The sequence below is a fragment of the Pipistrellus kuhlii genome, unplaced genomic scaffold (genome assembly GCF_014108245.1).
Source record: "Pipistrellus kuhlii isolate mPipKuh1 unplaced genomic scaffold, mPipKuh1.p scaffold_m20_p_81, whole genome shotgun sequence".
Taxonomy (NCBI): domain Eukaryota; kingdom Metazoa; phylum Chordata; class Mammalia; order Chiroptera; family Vespertilionidae; genus Pipistrellus; species Pipistrellus kuhlii.
The window spans coordinates 364,659-383,692 of record NW_023425586.1 but is presented as its reverse complement, the minus strand read 5'-3'; the positions used below and the strand labels follow the sequence as shown (position 1 = coordinate 383,692).

The window sequence follows — 19,034 nt, the reverse complement described above, 5'->3', positions numbered from 1 at the left end:
TGAGGGGACGAGCCCGGCCTGGCGCCCGGGCGTGAGGGGCTCGGTCCGGCCTGGGAGTCCCTCAGGGTTTGGACCCCGTCCGGCCCGAAGGTGCCGCGGGGCGGGGTGGGGTACCTGCTGGCCGCGGTCTCGGGTGCCCAGGAGGAGGCTGCCGGCGGGCGGTGTCCCGGGGGCGGCGGGGTCCGCGCCGCCGGCCTGGGGCCCCTGGCCGCCCCGGGGACCAGGCTGCGCTCCGCTCCGCTGCGGGCTGGGGGCGAGGCCGGCGGGCGGGGGCGGGGGCGGGGGCCGGGCTTGGGCTGGGAGGGGCCGGGGAGCGGCGCTGGGCTCCCGGGAGTCGGAGCGCCGGGCCGCGGGGACGGACCCTGACGGCCATGTGAACACCTGGGGCCATGTGGACGCGCTGCCGCTCGCCTGCGGGGGGCGGAGGGCAGGTAGCGGCTGGCGGGGCGGGAGCGCGGCGCGGGGCGCACTTCCTGCGGGGCTTTTCTCCGCTCCCTCGCCGGGGGCAGGGCGGGGTGTGGGGTCCGGTGGTCCCCGCGGGCGAGCGGGCGCTGGGCCGCTGTTCCCTCTCGGAGGGGAAAGCGGTGTTGGAGGGGGTGGCTGGCCTGGCCCTGCCCTGTGGCGGCGGCGGGAGGGGGCCGTCCCCCGGGCCCCCGGTGGGAGAGGAGGGGTGACCGAGTTGGGTGGGGGGCGGTGCCGAAGCCCAGCCTCTCTCCCGGGCCTGTGGGTGGGGATGATTGTCCGTTTTTGTGGCTGTGGGTACCAGCGCTGTCTGCCTGTGGGAAACCTTTAGTTTGCCCTTAGGGGACAGCTCAAAATTAGGGTCCTCCCCCTTTCCCTCTGCCTTTTTTTTTTTTTTTTTCCTTTCCCTTTTTCCTTCCAAAGATTAGATGACTCCGGTAACTGCTGTAAAATGGATGGAATTCTCGAGCTATTATCTAACAGGGAGATCTTTGGATGATAATTGGACCCTTATGTGAACGGCTTCAGTGAAGAGTTTTAGGAAACATCTTGCCTGGGGTGGCAGGCAGCGAGGTGGAGTGGGAAACTGCATTGACGCCTGGACCTGGGAGACCAGGACTCTACTGCCAGCTTTGCCTCCAGTAAACCGTCGCCTTGGCCGCGCTCCCTGCCCTCTCCAGGCTCCCAGTTTCCTCCTGTTAGAGGACTCCCTTCCAGGGCAGACGTTACTGGGGTTTGGGGCAGGTGTGGTTTTTGTTTGTTTGTTTTTGGTCTCTCCTGTCTGTGCTTTTGTTTTAGCCAGAAGCTTCCTGGCTGCAGAAATGCAGGCCGTGCCTTACCTGGCTTTTTAGCTTCCAGCCACTTCTCCAGAGCATAACACATAACTTAGCATAACACTAAGTCAGAGGACAGTTTTCCCTCAAATCCCAGAAGCTGTTCTGTGCTGCTCAGAAAGTATATTATATTCTAGCTATGCTGAATGTGCCTTGTTTGTGTGTGTGGTGTTTGTGTGTGTGTGTGTGTGTGTGTGTGTTTTGCTTTTTTTTGGTCTTTGAGCAAGAAGTTAGTAGGAAAAATATTTTAGGGAACATTTGACTACTTGGAGCTGTGGATATAGCACAAGTATATTTGGTAACAAGTGTGTTTGGGTCTGCGTGTTGTTGGCTCCAAGGATTTCCAAGATCTTTCTATGCAATGGACTGGGGAGGGAGTTATTGAAAGATCTTTCCAATTTCTAGCTTCAGTGTTTTCAGAGTAGGACTGAAGTGGAATTCCCTAGTAAATATGTCCTGTGAAATGGCATGCTAGTGGAATTAACTATCACCTCAGGGTGCACTAATTATTTGCATCCCCAATTTATTCCTTAATGGTAGCTGTATGCTTCCTCTCAGATGTTGAAGAACCCCAATTAGTTTCACTGATTTTTATGATGTGTGAGGGCCTTAGGCCATGCTGCTGACTGGTTAGTCCTTGTAGATCAGCCTCAGAAGTTGGTCTTGTCGTCTTTAAGTTACTACTACTATGATGCTTGAAGGACATGTGCCTAAGGTGTAATAGTCTCTCTAAGATCACTCTTTTATTCAGTCTGTACAAACAGTTTCAAACAGAAGTCAGCATTGGGAAGTTTGCTCGTACTGCTGCCTTTGAGGTACACGTTTTCTTGTATGTTAGCATCAGGCCTATCACATAGGTAAACACTTATCCAGCTCTGTAGCTATCTGTCACTTGGAGTTTCCCACATAAGCAATTTATTTACAGTGATGTCTGAGTAATGACCTTGTTTGGTATGGAATTTTAAAAACCTTGGTTCCTTGCATTGTAAGCAGTTATCAAATGTATATTTACATTTTGTTACAAGGAAAAGTTATAAAACTTGTTTCTACAAAGGTAATTTGTGTGTTTATACATGTAAGAGAAGGTTGCCAAAATACTAAGATGTCAGGAGACATGTTTTATGTTTTATAACTTTTTAGTGGTATGGAATGGAATTCAGTTGAAATCTCATCTGTTTAGACCTAGAAGTTAGAGTTGGACTACTTCTGGTGGGTTCCGCCTTCTCTTCAGGTGGGAAAGGATGCTAGCATTTGTGTATGTTGGTGTTGTTTTTGTAAAGATTCAATATGCTACGTTGTGTTCAAGGTATTGTAAGTCGTCTTAAAAAATCCACCCAGCAGACCTGAGAAGTCGATCCTTTCTCCTTTTTTTGAGAGGTCATAGAGCTAGTGAGTGGTCAGGGTTTGGGTGTGACCATCCTCTGCATGGCTCCAGAGCCTTTACTTGATCCAGTATACTGCAGTGCCTGCTTAAGGCAAAATCAGATAGTGGTAGGTTGTTCTTGAAATCTGGACTTGGACAAAATACTGGAAAGCATGATTTTTGTGACTGTGCCAAGTGGTTTAGTGGCCCCTTGGAGTTTTCTTAACTTTCACTTTCCCCATTCCGGGCCAGTTTTGCAGTGCACCTGAGATTTAATCTAAAAAAGTTTCTCTTTCATACCCATTTCTGCAGCTCTGTCCTGAGCTGGATTCTGTTACCAGCTTAAAGAGAGATCTCTTGTCTGTTACTGGTTTATAATGCACAGGAATCATGTTATCTAGTGATTGCTCTCAGTTTGACCAGATGGGACTCAAACGATGCAGTTACAACAGACAGTCCTTTTCCCAGTTTGCCTTTGGTATTCTTCCTACTGGGGCTTGCGTTCAAGGCACCCGAGTGCTCACTAGATCTCCCTGAGCCTTCTAACTCTGTCGCCTTCATTTTCTTTTTCTGGAAGTAAAGGTAACAAAATAAAGCAAACCAATAAAACCCTATTTATATTGGAGCAAAACTATACATCAAAGTTACACATTTGAAATATAATACAGTTGACTTTTTTTTTTTTTTTAAATACAGTTGACTTTAACACAGGGGTTGGGCACTGATTCCCCCACCTCTGATGTGTAACTTTGACTCCTCCAAAACTTTACCGATAGCCTACTCTTGGCCAGAAGCTTTACCAATAACATAAACAGTTGATAAACACACATTTTGTATGTTATATGTATTAGACTGTATTCTTACAATAAAGTAAGCTAGAGGAAAGAGTGTTATTAAGAAAACCATAAGGATAATACATTTATAGCATTTATTTTTTTAAAAAAACTTGCATATAAGTGGACCTGCGTAGTTCAAATTCATATTGTTTTAAGGGTCAACTCTATAATGAAAATAAGGTTTTTCATAGTGCATGATTTGGGCACATTGCATTTAGACTAGATAATTTTTTTATTAGTTAGGCTGTTGTCCCTTGAATACTTGTGTATGTGCAGTGTAGGTGAAAAGGTGGTCATGGCCACAAACACAGTCAGGACTTTCTGCATTAGCGCTGTTTGCTTTGTAAGTAATGCACATGGCCCAGCGGGAAGATGAACTGTGAGGTGACTTATTGTATGTCTGATGCTTTGTTGTGGGAAAGTTAACGGGGAAAAGGTTAGCTACAGGAAAATATCTGTGTTGCAGTGTGTGCCTGTAAGCTGTGCTGTAGGAAAAGGTGCAAGTTCCTTGGAATACTTGACTGTCAGCCTGATGGGAAGATGGTTTCATGTTTAAACATGACATCCTTGAACATGGATTAAGGTTCTGTGTGTGTTGTGTTCTAATTTTCATTTGTAGGTATTTGTAGGTGCTGTTCTAAGCATGGGAGACGCAGTGGAGGGCAAGAGGTGTCTGCTGCTGAAACCGGTGTGGCTCAGTGGATAGAGTGTCGGCCTGTGGACTGGAAGGTCTCGGGTTCAATTCTGGTCAAGGGCATGTTCCTTGGTTGCTGGCACATCCCTGGTAGGGGGTGTGCAGGAGGCAGCTAGTCGATGTTTCTCTCTCATCGACGTTTCTAGCTCTCTGTCACTCTCCCTTCCGCTCTGTAAAAAATTAATAAAATATATTTGAGAGAGAGAGAGAGAGAGAGAGAGAGGTGTGTCTGTTCTGGAGACAGACTGCAACCAGTATGTCAATATGAATGTCAGGTGGTGATAATAGCTATGAAGAGAATACAAAGATAGAATGGGACTTCAGAATAGTCATGAAGATGTCTGTGCTTCTGAAGCCTTTTCTGCCAGAAGGCCAGTCAGACTTGATCTGTGGGACAGGTGGAATGACATAAAAGTAAATAATTTGCTTTAGCCCTGGGCATCTTGAGAAGTTAATCCAAAGAATAGAGGTGGGTTGATTGAAGTCTTCCCTCTGTTTATATCTTTATGCTTTTGTGAGTGGGGACCTAGCTCAAAAGAGCTTAAGAGGGATCATTGTAAAGGGTAAGAAAGAGGAATGTTATCTGCTTTTCTTTAGCTGTTCCAATCGGAAATGTAGAGATGGGTGAGAATAGTGATGGGTGCTAGGCATTATTAGAAACATCCTTTAGTTGTGTGTATGTTTCTTTGTCGGGGAATTGGAGTGGGATGTTATAATCATCATACTTTGTTAAAGCTTCAAGTGAAGCCAGCAACTATTAGTGACCTCTGTATGCAGGGCACTGTGCTAGGTATTACTTCAAATGAAGGATCCAAAGTGACTGATTGGAACTGGGGTATATGTGTGGAGGGGAAAGCTGTTTAGGGAAGCAGGATAGCTGTAAGAGTGAGGGCTTTGGCAGGGACAGAAACAGCAGGGTCAGACAGGTTTCCTTACCCATAGCCCAGAGGGTTCATCCTCCCAGGCTTTCCCAGCCAGCTGGCCTGCATCCTGCATACATAGCTTTGCCCCCTTTTCTATGTGCTCTGATTATCTACACTAATAAAAGAGAAAAGTGCAAATTCACTGTATCTTCGTGATGCCCACCAGCCAATCAGGAGTGAGTATGCAAATCAACCCGCCAAAGATGGAGAATTAATTTGCATACATAAGCACCAAGCAGCCGGGGCAGGACATAGGTGTTCTGCATCGCCCCAGCCGCTCCGGGCCTCTGGGCAGCATGGGAAGGCGGAAAGGCAGCCTGGGTCAGAGCAAAAGCGGAAAAGTGGCTCCATTGGAGCGAAGGTGGTGCCGGCAGCCGGGGAGGGAAGGCCCATTCTTGCACGAATCTTAATGCATCGGGCCTCTAGTAGAATTATATAGAGAATGTGAGGAAACCTAAGAAATTGTCTAGTTTAGCCCTTAGCCTACAACTCAGGAAAGATGCTGAGAAGATATTGACTTGGCCCAAGTTATGCTGCTTTACACTGACAGACTCAAGGCTAGGATCCTGTCCTTTTCTACCAGAGTCCATTCTCTCCCCAGAGGATTGACAGTCAGCAGTTGCTCTTGGATAGAAAAAAGAAAGGAAGCCTCTGGGTGCTAATGTAGTCACTTAGGGAAAAGCCTGTGTAGTTCAGTCTTAGAAGCCAGAGGAGGAAAAATAAATGGAAACATTATCACACTCAGAGGAAAGCCCTGGCTGGGTAGCTCAGTTGGTTAGAGCATCATCCCAATACACCAGGATTGATCCCTGGTCAGGGAACATACAAGAATCAACCAACGAATGCATAAATAAATGGAACAACAAATCTCTCTCCCTCTCCCTCTTTTCCGCTCCCTCTCTCTTCTCTCTCCCCTTCCCCCTCTGTCCTTCCTCCCTTTCTCTCCCCCTCCCCCTCCCCACCCTTAAATCAATCAATAAAACATTTTTTAAAATGCAGTACCTAACTGTTGAGTCAGGGGCTCTGATTTCTTTTTTTAAAAAGTCAGGGAAAAAACCACATCAATCTTGAAAGCAGAGGATGGACAGAGAAAATTGCACCACTGTTGCTTTCACAAAGAGACGCAGTGTTGCTTTCTTAGGCCCCATTGAGACCTAATCTCATCCTGATTATTTCTTGGTGCAGAATGAATGACAGGGAGAAGCTCTTTGCCACGTTTAGCATTAGTTGTGAAGTTAGAATAAGACCCTTCAGATATAGGGGGAAATTTCTTATAGGTGGCTTAAATTTGAGTTCTAAAATTCGAATTAAGGCCCTAGTACTAACTTTTCACCTCTAGACTTCTGTTTCGGGAGGATTCCACTTCTGCATTTAGAAGCAATTTAACTATGAGGCATTACTTTGGTGGCCTGGGGATTATCGCTGTGCCTGACCACAGGAGGGATTCTTGAGAAGCGGGCTGGTTCCCTGGACATTTCCCTCAGTGCTCTGGGGGGCGGATTTTGTATGCCAGTGGCACTCTTCATAAAGGTCCATGCAGCAGAGCGTTAGGAGGAAAATGTGTGGCCTCAGTCTGGCTCCAGCACTTAGTAGTGACCTTGGGCGTTTTGCTGCATCACCGTTTCCTCCCGTTTTACGGAGGTTTCCCATCCTCAGGGCCATTGGGAAAGGAACTGAAAGAAGAAGAGCACATGGTGGGCGCACCGCCCACAGTTGATGCTCATTGGATGGTAGTTTTCCAAAAACACACTGGACTCTAGAGCAGGCCTGGTTCCTGCTGAACCTGGCACTTTTCTGTCCTTAACTATCTGCCCAGTGGAGAAAGGCAGTTAACAGGGATCTCAGAAGTGCTCTGACGGAGGACATGGTGCTGTACCAAGACATGTACCCCTGCCAACTGGACTGGTATGGCTCAGAGATTGAGCGCCAACCCATGAACCAGGAGGTCATGATTCAATTCCCGGTCAGGGCACATGCACAGGTTGCGGGTTCGATTCCCATTGAGTGTGCAGGAGGCAGCCAGTTCTCTCTCATCATTGATGTTTCTCTCTCCCTTCCTCTCTGGGGGAAAAAAAAAAAAGACTGAAAACCTGACTTGAAAGATCACAAGGGGCTTCTCAAAGGAAGACTATTCACTTCCATCGCCCACTTGTCTCTCAGCTGTCTCTTCCCACCTCTGTACTTGACCATGGACTGTCTCTGGCTCTGTCCTCAGTGTTCTCAGATATCCTCAGGCTTTCGTGGTTGTGCATAAGCTGACTGCCCCCATTGGTATCTTCAGCCAGACCTCTCCCAGCTCCTCCAACCTCTGCTGGACACAGCTGTTGGAGTATCTCACCAGCAGCTTGAGCATCACAGCCCAGAACTGAATACAGATTCCTCAGGAACTCTTTCCCTTCCTCAGTTCCCTTCTGCCTAAGTGGCTTTGTCTTCCACCAGTTTCTCAGGTCAGATTCCTCCTTTTCACTCAGCGCCCTCCACTTCTAATCCATCACCAAGGAGCTGTCAGTGCGGCATCCGCACCTGACTGAATCTTTCTGCTCTGCGCCCCCACCCTCGCCTCCCTCCCTATTGCTGCCGAGGCCTCCCTATTTATACTCCTGTCTGTCTTCGTTTCGCTTTGCCCCAGTAGTTAAGAGTTACCTGTCTCTGCTCCACTTAAAATCTCTTAGCAGTTTCTCATAGAACCTGGAAGAAAATTCAAACTCCTTGCCATCTCCCACAAGGCTCTGGGAGCCTGGGCCCCGCCCACTTCTCACTCTCCTGCTGCCTTTGCTGGCTGTCCTTCAGCCACATTCACCTCTCTCCTCTGGGTCCCCGAAGGCATCAGGTTCTTTCCCACCTCGGAGGCTGTGCTAATTTCTCTGCCCAGAACCTTGCTCGGCAAACTGAGGCTCTTTGGCCCCTTGGGTGTGGCTCTTCCACAAAATGCCACGGCCTGGGTGAGCCTATTTTGAAGAAGTGGCGATAGAAGAAGTTTAAATTTAAAAAATTTGGCTCTCAAAAGAAATTGCAATCGTGTTTTTTTGTTTTTTTTGTTTTTTTTTATATTTGGCTCTGTTGAAGAGTTTGCCGACTACTGGCCATCCCAGACTTTTCTCATCCTTCGGGATATTTGTTGAATGAATAAACAGCATGAGAGAGGCAGCAAAGGGAGTGGGTAAGGAGGAAAAGTGCGCTTGAGGTTGCTGGAAAATTGTGAGTTTGGTTGTGGTGGAGTGTATTCAAGTAAAATAGCTAGGCGTGAGGCAGCGGAACTCAGCTACTGCTCAGGAGAGGATAAAATGATGCCATAGCTCGGAAAACTGGAAGTTTCTTAAAAAGTTGAACATATGTCTACCCTGTGAGAGAGAAGTTCCATTTTTAGATATTTTTTGCAAGAGAAATGAAAATACATGTCTACAAATAGGCCTTGTATAAGAATACTATAGCAGCTTTATTTATTTATTTATTTATTTTAATTTTATTTTTTATTGGTTTCAGAAAAGAAGGGCAAGAAAGATAGAAACATCAATGATGAGAGAATATCATTGATTGGCTGCCTCCTGCTTGTCCCACACTGGGGATCGAGCCTACAACTTGGGCATGTGTCCTGACCAGGAATCGAACCATGACCTCCTGGTTCATAGGTCAATACTCAATCCCTGCACCATGCCTGCTAGGCTTTAAAATTTGTATTCATTGATTTAGGAGATGCCGATTTGTTTTTCCATTTAGTTGTGCATTCATTGGAGATCAAAACTGCAGCCTTGGCATATTGGGCCCACATTCCAACCAACTGAGCTACCTGGCGAGGCCATAGCTTTATTCAGATGCCCACCAGGCTGAGAATGGATAGACAGACTGATACATTCTTCAATAAAAGACCACTCAGCAATAAAAAGAAACTACTGATACATGTAATAAGGATGAGTATCACATTGGTCATAACTACAGTATTTTTAATCCCTATTTTGCTCGCCTTCCAAACCATTTCCCACTTATCAGCTAAAGTGATCTTTTAAATTCAGATTAGATTATCTCGTTTGTCTTCCTTTAACCCTCCTGTTGCTTTTCAATGCTTTCATGGTGGCCAACAAGGGCCCATCTGACCCCTGCCTCCCTCTGGGCCCTTTGACCTGGCTTCCCCTTGCTCCCTAAGTTCCAACCTCATTGACCTTCCTGCTGTTTCTCTACAGCCCAAGTTCACTTCTACCTGAGGACCTTTATTTACATTTGGCTCCTCCCTCTGCCTGGAGCACTCCACATCCCAAATCCCTGGGAACTTGTTTTGCTTTTGTCAACTGGGACAGTTTAAAGGTGTCCTCCTCCTAGAGGTGTTTTCTGACAGACACTCCCCTACCCCACCACCCTGTCTATAGTAGTGCCATCACCTTACCCTGCTCTATTTTACTCATAACTTTTATCTCCATCTGAAATTACCTTGTCTTTTTATTTGTTGCCTATCTCCTCCCTCTAGGACTGTTTCCCAAACTTTTGACATATGTGTACCCCTTCTATAATTTTCATAACGCTGAGTACCCCTCGTGCTCATGAGAACATAGAATTCAGCGCAGCTAAGCACGGTGCAGTGCATATCCCCACCAAACTCCGGTGCAACGCGTACCCCCACCAAACTCTTCCCGTGCCCCTGGGGGTGCGCGGACCGCACTTTGGGAAACACTGCTCCAGGATGAAGTTTCCTTCTTATTCACGTGTGTGTACTTCATGTACAAAGGGGTCATAAGTACTGACTGAGAAGGTATTGGGGATGGCCTGGCGGTGATGGGATGAGACCGGTTGAGGAGGTGGATTGTGAGGGAGAAGGATAGTCAAGACTTCTGGCGAAGTGCTTCCTTTTTTCCTCTCTCGCCAGTGACTTACTTTACAGAGCTCAGCCCCAAGAAGCTGTAGCTGTAGACGCCACCCCACCCCACCCTCTCAGTGTGTTCTTGTGGCTAAATAAGTATTAGTGCTCTGAGGGCCAGGACAAAACTCTGAGGAATGTGAGCATTTAAGGGGCAGGGTGGCATTTAAAGAGAGAGAGGATGAGCCTGGCAGGTGAGGAGGAAAAGCCAGAGTGTGGATGAGGAAAGGGAGCGTTTCAGGCGGAGGCGGCAGCCAGCAGTGCGGAGTATGTGGCTGCGGGGGAGGGGTGACAGCCCAGTGGTTGTGTATTTATTGATGAGAAAGGGAGGTGAAGAAGTGGAGACAGTGAGTTTGGAGTCAAACCTTCCTAAAGTTGGTATATGAAAAGGAGCTGCAGAGAGAATCTGGAGTCAAGAGAAGACATTTTTACAAAAGGAGAGCCTTGTAAAGGAGGTGGGAAGGAGCCTGACAGTGCTGGCTTTTCCTGGAGAATCGGGGGCTCAAGCCCACCCAGGGGACTGGCTTTGGAAGGTAAGAACCCCCTCCCCAGGAAAGCAGAGGTGTGCGGACAGAAGCAGATGGGCCTGGTGGGAGGGCATGGGCTGCTTGTCTGTGTCTGAAGGCCTCTGTGCAGGACAGGGGTGAGGCTGGAAGAGTGCAGGGAAGATTGGGGAGACCGCTGTGGCAAGCAGACAGAGCCAGCTAAGGAAACGAGCCACAGGGAAAAGCGAAAAGTACTGAAGATGAGCTTTCTTCCTCTTCCTGGAATCTTTGAGAAACTGGTCAGACCTTTGCAATTCTTTGTCTAGTTTTGGATTCCAGTGATTTGGACTCTGCTTTTCCTACCTAATGCCTGGCAGTTCCATTCCTTTCCTGTGTGCCTCTGTCATCCGCATGCATTAGACCAGTGACTTGTACATTATTGCACAGCTCAGGTTTTATTAAACCAGTGCTTTATAGCAGTCCCTGTGTTAGGTGTTTATCAAAACATCGCAACGAAGTGGGAGCCACTCTTCCTCCCGGAGAGCGGGCTGTCCCAGGTCTGCAGAGGCATCTGGGCCCAGGTGGCCTGGCCAGGGCACAAGAGATGGGAGTCCTCATCCTCTTTCCAAGTCCAGCCCGAGCAGCTCTCGTCACCGCTCTCGTATCTTTTGGGAATCTGCGTAAGATTTGTGCTGGAAAATATTTTTTAACACCACTGCCCAAGGCTCTGAGGTCCTGTGGTCAAGACTGGTTTTGTTTTGTTTTGTTTTGTTTCATAGCCCCAGGACCTGCACGTGGCCTGGGAATGCACTGAGAGTGTCTACACCCTTTGCCCCTGACCCTCTTCTCTGGAATGCCCTGTCTTCCTCCTCTGTCTATCCTCATCTGTATATTACAGTAACTGTAGAATGTTTTCCAGCACAAATCTTACGAGCCACAGGGAAAAGCGAAAAGTACTGAAGATGAGCTTTCTTCCTCTTCCTGGAATCTTTGAGAAACTGGTCAGACCTTTGCAATTCTTTGTCTAGTTTTGGATTCCAGTGATTTGGACTCTGCTTTTTCTACCTCATGCCTGTGAAGAAAGCTGGGAATTCTTCCTGGGGAGTTTTTGTTAACCCTCACCCGAGGGTATTTTTTCATTGATTTTTAAAAAGCGTGAAAGACAGAAACATCGATGGGAAACATCGACGGGTTGCCTCCTGCACCAGCCTCAGCCAGGACCCAGGCCAGGGAGGAGCTTTCAGCCTAGGTACACGTCCTTGACTGGAACTGAAACGGGGGCCTTTCGGTTCATAGGCTGACACTCTATCCACTGAGCCAAACTGGCTAGGGTGAGAGTTTTATTTTTTAAATATGTTCATATTTACTTTAGAAAGCAGAAGGGAAAGAGAGAGATAGAAGCATCATGGACCAACTGCCTCTTGCACATCCCCTACTGGTGATCGAGCAACCCTGACTAGGAATCAAACCAGGACTTCTTGTTTTTTTAGGTCGATGCTCAACCACTGAGCCACACCAACAGGGCTCCCCGGAGAGTTTTAGAACAACAAATTAGACTCTTTTATGTGCCATAGTTTCCACTTGATGGCAGAGGTATGGCATGCCCTCCAGATTCCAGCCAAACAGCTCCTATCAACTAAACATACAGTCAGTGTAAATGAACCTACACAGATGGATAGGAACCTGTACATGAGTAAACAAATATAAGCAAAAATGAACATGTCGCATTGGATTTAATGCCATGTTTTTCCTGTAGTAGATATGTGAGTTTACATATCATGGCAGTAGAATCTGTATTTTCTTTTAGTTGAAGAAACCTTTGTGGAAGGAGATTTAAGTTCTAACATGCTGAATAGGAGAAATCAGAGTTGTAGTAATGATGCAGCCTGTATCATTTACCTCTTTTAGGAACAAAAGGAAAAAAAAACTTTAAAATTTTGTTGTATTGGCCAGCGAAGTGCTGAAAGTTGGCTACCCCTAAAGATAAGGTACACAGGAAATGAAGCCAATGAGAATGAGATAGAGAAAATACAAGAAAAAGAAAATTTCATTTCAGCAAACATTGCTAAGTATATACCGTGCTAGACACAAGAAGTATAAAAATGAATATCACACGCTTTTCTGGAGTTTAGTGTCTGTGGGAGAGTCACACATGGACAGCTAACATGTATAAAGTCTACAAGGGATCTGTGAGGCTGTAATAGGGTGAAGCCAGAGTTCCAGGACGGACTGGGGAAGAGGCATTCCTCCGATGGGGAGAGGATCGGAGCAGGCTGTGGAGGAGCCGGGGACACGGGAGTGGACCTAGAAGGATGGATTGTAGAGAGAGCCATGTGGGTGGGTGGGGCCTCCAGGAACCAAGCTCGGAAGTGTATGACATATTACATAGCAAACACAGTCCTTAGAGGGACTGGCGAGTACAAGCAGGGCCAGTCAGGAGCGAGTGTAGGCCTACAGTGAGGTGGGAACAGCTCGGTGATGGGCCTTGAATATGGGCCAAGCTACTAGGTTCTCCTAAGGGGAACAGGTTTGGTGAAGAAAGGTGTGACGTGGTGGAGAGACGTGTTCTGATTGGGAGAGGAGGTGGAGGTGGGAAGGATGGAGGGCTGGAAGCATTCTTGCCTCTGGCTTTCCCCTGGCCAAAGCCCTAATCCCTAATCCTCGTGAGAAAGATCTATAAAATGTAGTAACTGATTTAAATAAAATGGCTGTACAGGAAATTTTGGCAAAGTCAACCCACTTTGATTCCAAAATAGATAGGCACAGATATTTTATTTATAAAAAAAACTTTAGTAAATAATAGTATAAGTAATTATTTTATATAAATAATAAATTCTAAATTCCAGGGATTGTTGCAAACACTTAAAAATATTAGCTTGCTTAATTTTTTAAAAAAATATATTTTATTGATTTTGTACAGAGAGGAAGGGAGAGAGATAGAGAGTTAGAAACATCGATGAGAGAGAGTCATTGATCAGCTGCCTCCTGCTCACCCCCCACTGGGGATATGCCCACAACCCAGGCACACGCCCTTGACCGGAATCGAACCCGGGACCCTTCAGTCCCCAAGCCGACGCTCTATCCATTGAGCCAAACTGGTTTTGGCTAGCTTGCTTAATTTTTGTCGAAATTATCTGAGGGAGGTACTTTTATGTCTGTTTTCCAATGAGGAAACTATATAACAGAGAAGTCTCTCATCTAAAAAGAAGCAGGGCCAGGGTTTGAAATCGGGCATCATGACTTCAGATACTGTGTCCTTAACCTGTCCAGAGTGAGACTCTGTATTTAATTTTAATGAACTAGAAGATAACTCTTGGAGAACTACAAATTGGTAGTTACATCCTGGAGATGTAAGTACAGCATAGGGAATAGAGTCACTAATACTGTAGTGACCATGTACAGTATAGGTGGGTACTTGAAATATTGGGAGACTTTCTCAGTGCTAAAAACATGAGCTACAAAGCCATGAAAAGACATGGAAGAAACTTAAATGCTATCACTAAGTGAGAGAAGCCAATTGAAAAGGCTAAAGAGTGTGTGATTCCAACTATAGGACATTCTGGAAAAAGACAGACTATGAAGAGAGTATGAAAGACCAGTAGTTGCCATAAGAGTGGTGAGGGGAGGAATGACCAGGTGGAGCGCAGACATTTTTAGACACTAACACTACTCTGTGTGATACTGTAGTGGAGAATACATCTCATTATAGCATCACCAGGAGTAATCGGAATGAACTGTGTGTGGACTCTGAGTGATAAATGATGCGTCAGTGCAGGTTCATCAGTTGTGACGAACGTATCGTTTTGGTGGAAGATACTCATAATGGCGGAGACCATGCGGGAGCTGAGGCTGTTTAGGGAAATCTCTGTACCTTCCTCTGTTTGCTGTGAACCTACAACTGCTCTAAAAATAAATACTATTTTTTAAAAGTGCATTACAATACGCACTGAAATGTATAGACAATAGTTATCTCTGGAGAGTAAGATTACACACCTGTATTGTTTGAAATTTATTCCATGAGCACACATTAATTTTATAATATAAGGATACATTTCACAAGACAGTTCTAAAAGTTGTTTAACCAAAAACACTATGCTAACGTTCGTGAAAGTTTTTAATATCCTTCCTCTTCACAGCATTTTTCTGACTTTTAAAAAATATTTTTATTGATTTTTTTACAGAGGGGAAGAGAGAGGGATAGAGAGTTAGAAACATCGATGAGAGAGAAACATTGATCAGCTGCCTCCTGCACAACCCCTACTGGGGATGTGCCCACAACCAAGGTACATGCCCTTGACCAGAATCGAACCTGGAACCTTTCAGTCGACAGGCCGACAATCTATCCACTGAGCCAAACCAGTTTTGGCTTTTCTGACATTTTTATCTTTTCTTACCACTAAACTCTAAGCTCTGGATAGGAACTGTGCCTCCTTTACCTTCGCATCTCTGGTGCTTAGAGCAGTACATGGCACACAGTAAGAGGTCACATGTTTGTTGTAAAGACTGTATCTCACATTACATCAGTTCATGAGATTTGCTTTTAATCTCTTTTTACGGAACAAACTTAAATTATTTTCCTTGTTAGTTAGTGATTTAAGTCAAGGACTTGAAGAAGAGTTCCCTTGAGAAGATGCTGAGGAACCAAGCTGTTGTGGGTGTAGACATTGGAAGTGGTTTGGACAAGCATGTGGGAGGCCTGCCTGCGTTGCCGTCAGAGTCTCCTGAATAACTTCCCCAGTCCCTGGCTGTCTCTTACTGACTGCTGCCAGAACAGCTCCTAAAATACACCTCCGTCATCTCTCTCTCGGTTGTGTATTGAATTAAACATGCACACTTTGGGGCACTGGCCAGATAAGTCAGTTGGTTAGAGCATCATTAGGACACGCCTAGGCTGCAGGCTTGACCCCTGGTCAGGGCAACATATAAGAAGCAACCAATGAGTGGAATAAATTAGTGGAACAACAAAATCTAGTGTGAGTGTGTGTGTGTGTGTGTGTGTGTGTGTGTGTGTGTGTGTATGTGTGTGGGTGTGTATCTTTTTCCCCTCCCACCTCTAAAAAAAATCAATAAAAATTTTAAAAATATGTAGACACCTTGCCTTGTTATTCAGGCAGTTGGGACCTTCCGGCGGCCATCGTCCCGTTTCCCTGCACGTCCTCCATCGCAGCCTCTGACCCTGTCCAGAGCATACCTGACAACTGAGTGTCCCCATTTCCACACGTGTTCGTGCCCTGCTTTCCCAGTCTTCGTCTGTTGAGATCTCCATCTTTCAAGGCCTTTCTCAAATGCTCCCTTTTCCTGAAACACAGCCTTCCCTTAGCTGTTTTTCTCAAAACATTCTGCAATTTTCTTGTGTACATTTAATCTTCCCTTTTTATTAAATCCTTCTAAGCATGTTCTTGCCCTCCTTCCCCAGGCCTCTTTGAGGAAGGATTGTGGTGTCAACACTCCTTATGTTCTCTGCAAGTGCTTGAATCTTGAATGTGTGAGCAGACTGTGAATTGCTTTTGAAGTAGAGAAGAACAAAGTAGATAGAAGACAGAATTGATGGTATTTAGTTTTGGCACAGGATACTTGTCCTTAGGCATGGATTGTTTGGTGGTCACAAACCTTTCTGACGAGAAGCCAAGGGGTGGGGGCTGGGAATGTAGACAAAGAACTAAGCACAGTGGACCGAGTACCGAGTACACCGGAACGGAAGGCAAGGCCAGGAGCGGAAAGCGACTGTTTCAGAGTTGTGAGATGAGTCCCTGTACTTATCTCCAGGTGCCTGACAGTGTAGTGAGGGAAACGAACAGTTCGATCGGTGATGACACATTACAATAATTTGGCCATGGAGACAGGAAGGTGCTAGTAAACATTGGTTAATTCTAGAAGAGCAATGGCAGTAAGAGCGAGTGAGTCAGTCTTAGCAAGAGTGTGGTCCTGAGCGGGTAGGCAAAAAGGTTGGCAGCACAAGGCCTTGTTAGAGTCAGATGTCCATTGCCCTGACCCCCTTAAATGAGCATTGCAGAAGGTATCACAAAGGTAATTTAGGATGATTATGGTAAAAGGTTAGCTTTTAGTGTTTGCACTTGGCTCCAAAACGAGAAGTAGGTCAGTGTTGAAAGAAATAGTAGTGAATTTAGTGTTTCAAACCCATATAGCAGCTTGGTTAGTACTTCGTGCATTTTCACAGTGGAGACTGGGTCATAGGAGTGAGTCAGGATTAAGGAGATGATCGAGGGGAAGACCAAATAATGAAATTACTCACCTTGAGAGTTCTAGGTTCTTGCAGATTAAAATGTTTCTCGGATTTTTTTTTACTTACCTTACAACTGAGCATTTGTACCCTTTGACCAAAATTAACCATTTTTAAGTGAACAATTCAACAATTCATTGGCATTTAGTACATTCACAACATTGTGCAAACACAACTTCTATCTAATTCCAAAACATTTCATCACTCCTAAAAGAAGCCTCATACCCCTTAAGGACTTAGTCCCCTTTTCCCCCAAATCCCCTGGCAACTACCAATCTGCTTTCTCTCCGAATTCACCTATTTCGGTTATCCTTTCTAATAAAGAGATAATATGCAAAGTAGCCATCACTCCAACACACAAGGTGGCCACCCCCATGTGGACACAAGATGGCGTCACAAGGTGGCCAGCAGGGGAGGGCAGTTGGGAGGAGCCAGGCTGGCAGGGGAGGGCAGTCAGGAGCGACTAGGCCAGTAGAGGAGGGCAGTTGGGGATGATCAGGCCAGCAGGGGCAGTTAGGGCGATCAGGTGAGCAGAGGAGGGCAATTGGGGGCAACCAGGCTGGCAGGGAAGGGCAGTTAGGGGTGATTAGGCCTACAGGGAAGGGCAGTTAAGGGCAGTTGGGCCAGCAGGGGCACAGTTAGGCATAGATCAGGGGAGTGTTTAGGGGGGTGATCAGGCTGGCTGCAGAAATGGGAGCAATCAGGCAGGTGAGTGGGTAGGAGCCAGCAGTCCTGGATTGTGAGAGGGATGTCCGACTGCCCATTTAGGCCCCATCCCAGATGGGCAGTTGGACATCCCTCGAGGGGGTCCCAGATTGGAGAGGGTGCAGGCTGGGCTGAGGGACACTGGGCCTCTAGTTATATATAAATTTCGTGTACTGGGCCTCTAGTTATATATAAATGGAATCATGCAATAGGTGACCTTTTGTGCCTGGCTTCTTTCACTTAGCATGTTTAGAGTTTTATCCACATTTTTATATTTATCCACATTTTGATGTTCACCCTTATTTTAGCATGTGTCAGGACTTCATTCCTTTTTTATGGCTGAATAATGCTTCATTGTGTGTCTGTACCACAGTTTGTTTGTTTATTCATCTGTTGATGGACGTTTGGGTTGTTTCCATCTTTGGTTTTGTGAATAGTGCTACAATGAATATTTGACGTACAGATATCTGTTTGAATCTCTGTTTTCAAAGTCTTTTGGGTGTATACCTGGAGTAGAATTGCTAGGTTACATAGTAGCTACAATCTTTTGAGGAACTGCTTAACTGGCTTCCAAAATGGCTGCACCATTTTACATTCCCACCAGCAATGTATGGATTCCAATTTTGCATCCTGGCCAACACTTGTCATTCTCTACTTCTTTATTATAGCCACCCAAGTGGGTGTGAGGCAGTATCTCATCGTGGTTTTTATTTGAATTTTCCTGATAATATTAAGCATATTTTTAAGTGCCTGTCATTCATTTGTATATTATCTTTGGAGAAATGTTTATTCAAGTCCTCTGTTTATTTTTAATTGGGGTGTTGTCTTTTTGTTGTTGAGTTGTAAGAGTTCTTCATATATTTTAAGCACTAGATCCTTATCAGATATGTGCTTTTTATTGTCTGGCAATTTGAAGTTCTTTTCTGTTGTTGGTGTCATTGGAAGAAGTTAGTTTAGACACACTGAGTTAGTTATGAATAAACCTGTATGCAGAATTAAGCAGTAATGGAATCCCAGAAATAGGAGACATTTTCAGTGATTTTGATATTTGTTCAGTGCCTACATTTTTATTTAGTCATTGTATTGTTTTCTTGATCTCTTTGAAGCCTGTACAGCTCACAAAACCCATGAGACCTGGAGAACCAAACTTCAAGAGTCAGTCCCAGCATGCATAAAATATTGTAAGCCACTTCATTTCTAAGACTGAGACATTTAGAGTTATGTATTGAATCGTGTCTCTGTGTTTTTAGTCTGAAGGTCATATTCCACACACAGAATCACAGGAGCACTCCCCAGTCATGGACTGCTGTCTGGAAACTTCAGTAGAACTGGGTTTCAGAAAGGGCTCATTTTATTTCACCACATTGATGTGTGCAGGGTTTTATGCGTTAACACTCACCTTTCAGCCAGCTCTTCTCCCCCCAGAGCCCGTAATGTGGGGATGGACTATGTAACAGAAGCTCGCGGGAAGGGCAACTACAGAAGCTGTTTCCCTGTATGTTAGCTTGGATGAGAGGGTTCAGTTAGCATTTTGGGCTTTGGACCAGATTGATTTTCATATAACTTGAGGATTTTGTGTATTATAGACACTCAATTTCTGATTATGTGCTCTAGTACACTGTGCTTCCAGGGACTGCTCTTGGCTC

General features: G+C 45.7%; 1 protein-coding gene across 3 annotated transcripts in view; it reads left to right on the top strand.

The window, feature by feature from the left end:
* The window catches only part of TCF20 (transcription factor 20), a 164,575-nt gene that overhangs the window by 84,508 nt on the left and 61,033 nt on the right, over positions 1-19,034 (top strand). The gene's annotated exons all lie outside the window — the stretch shown is intronic.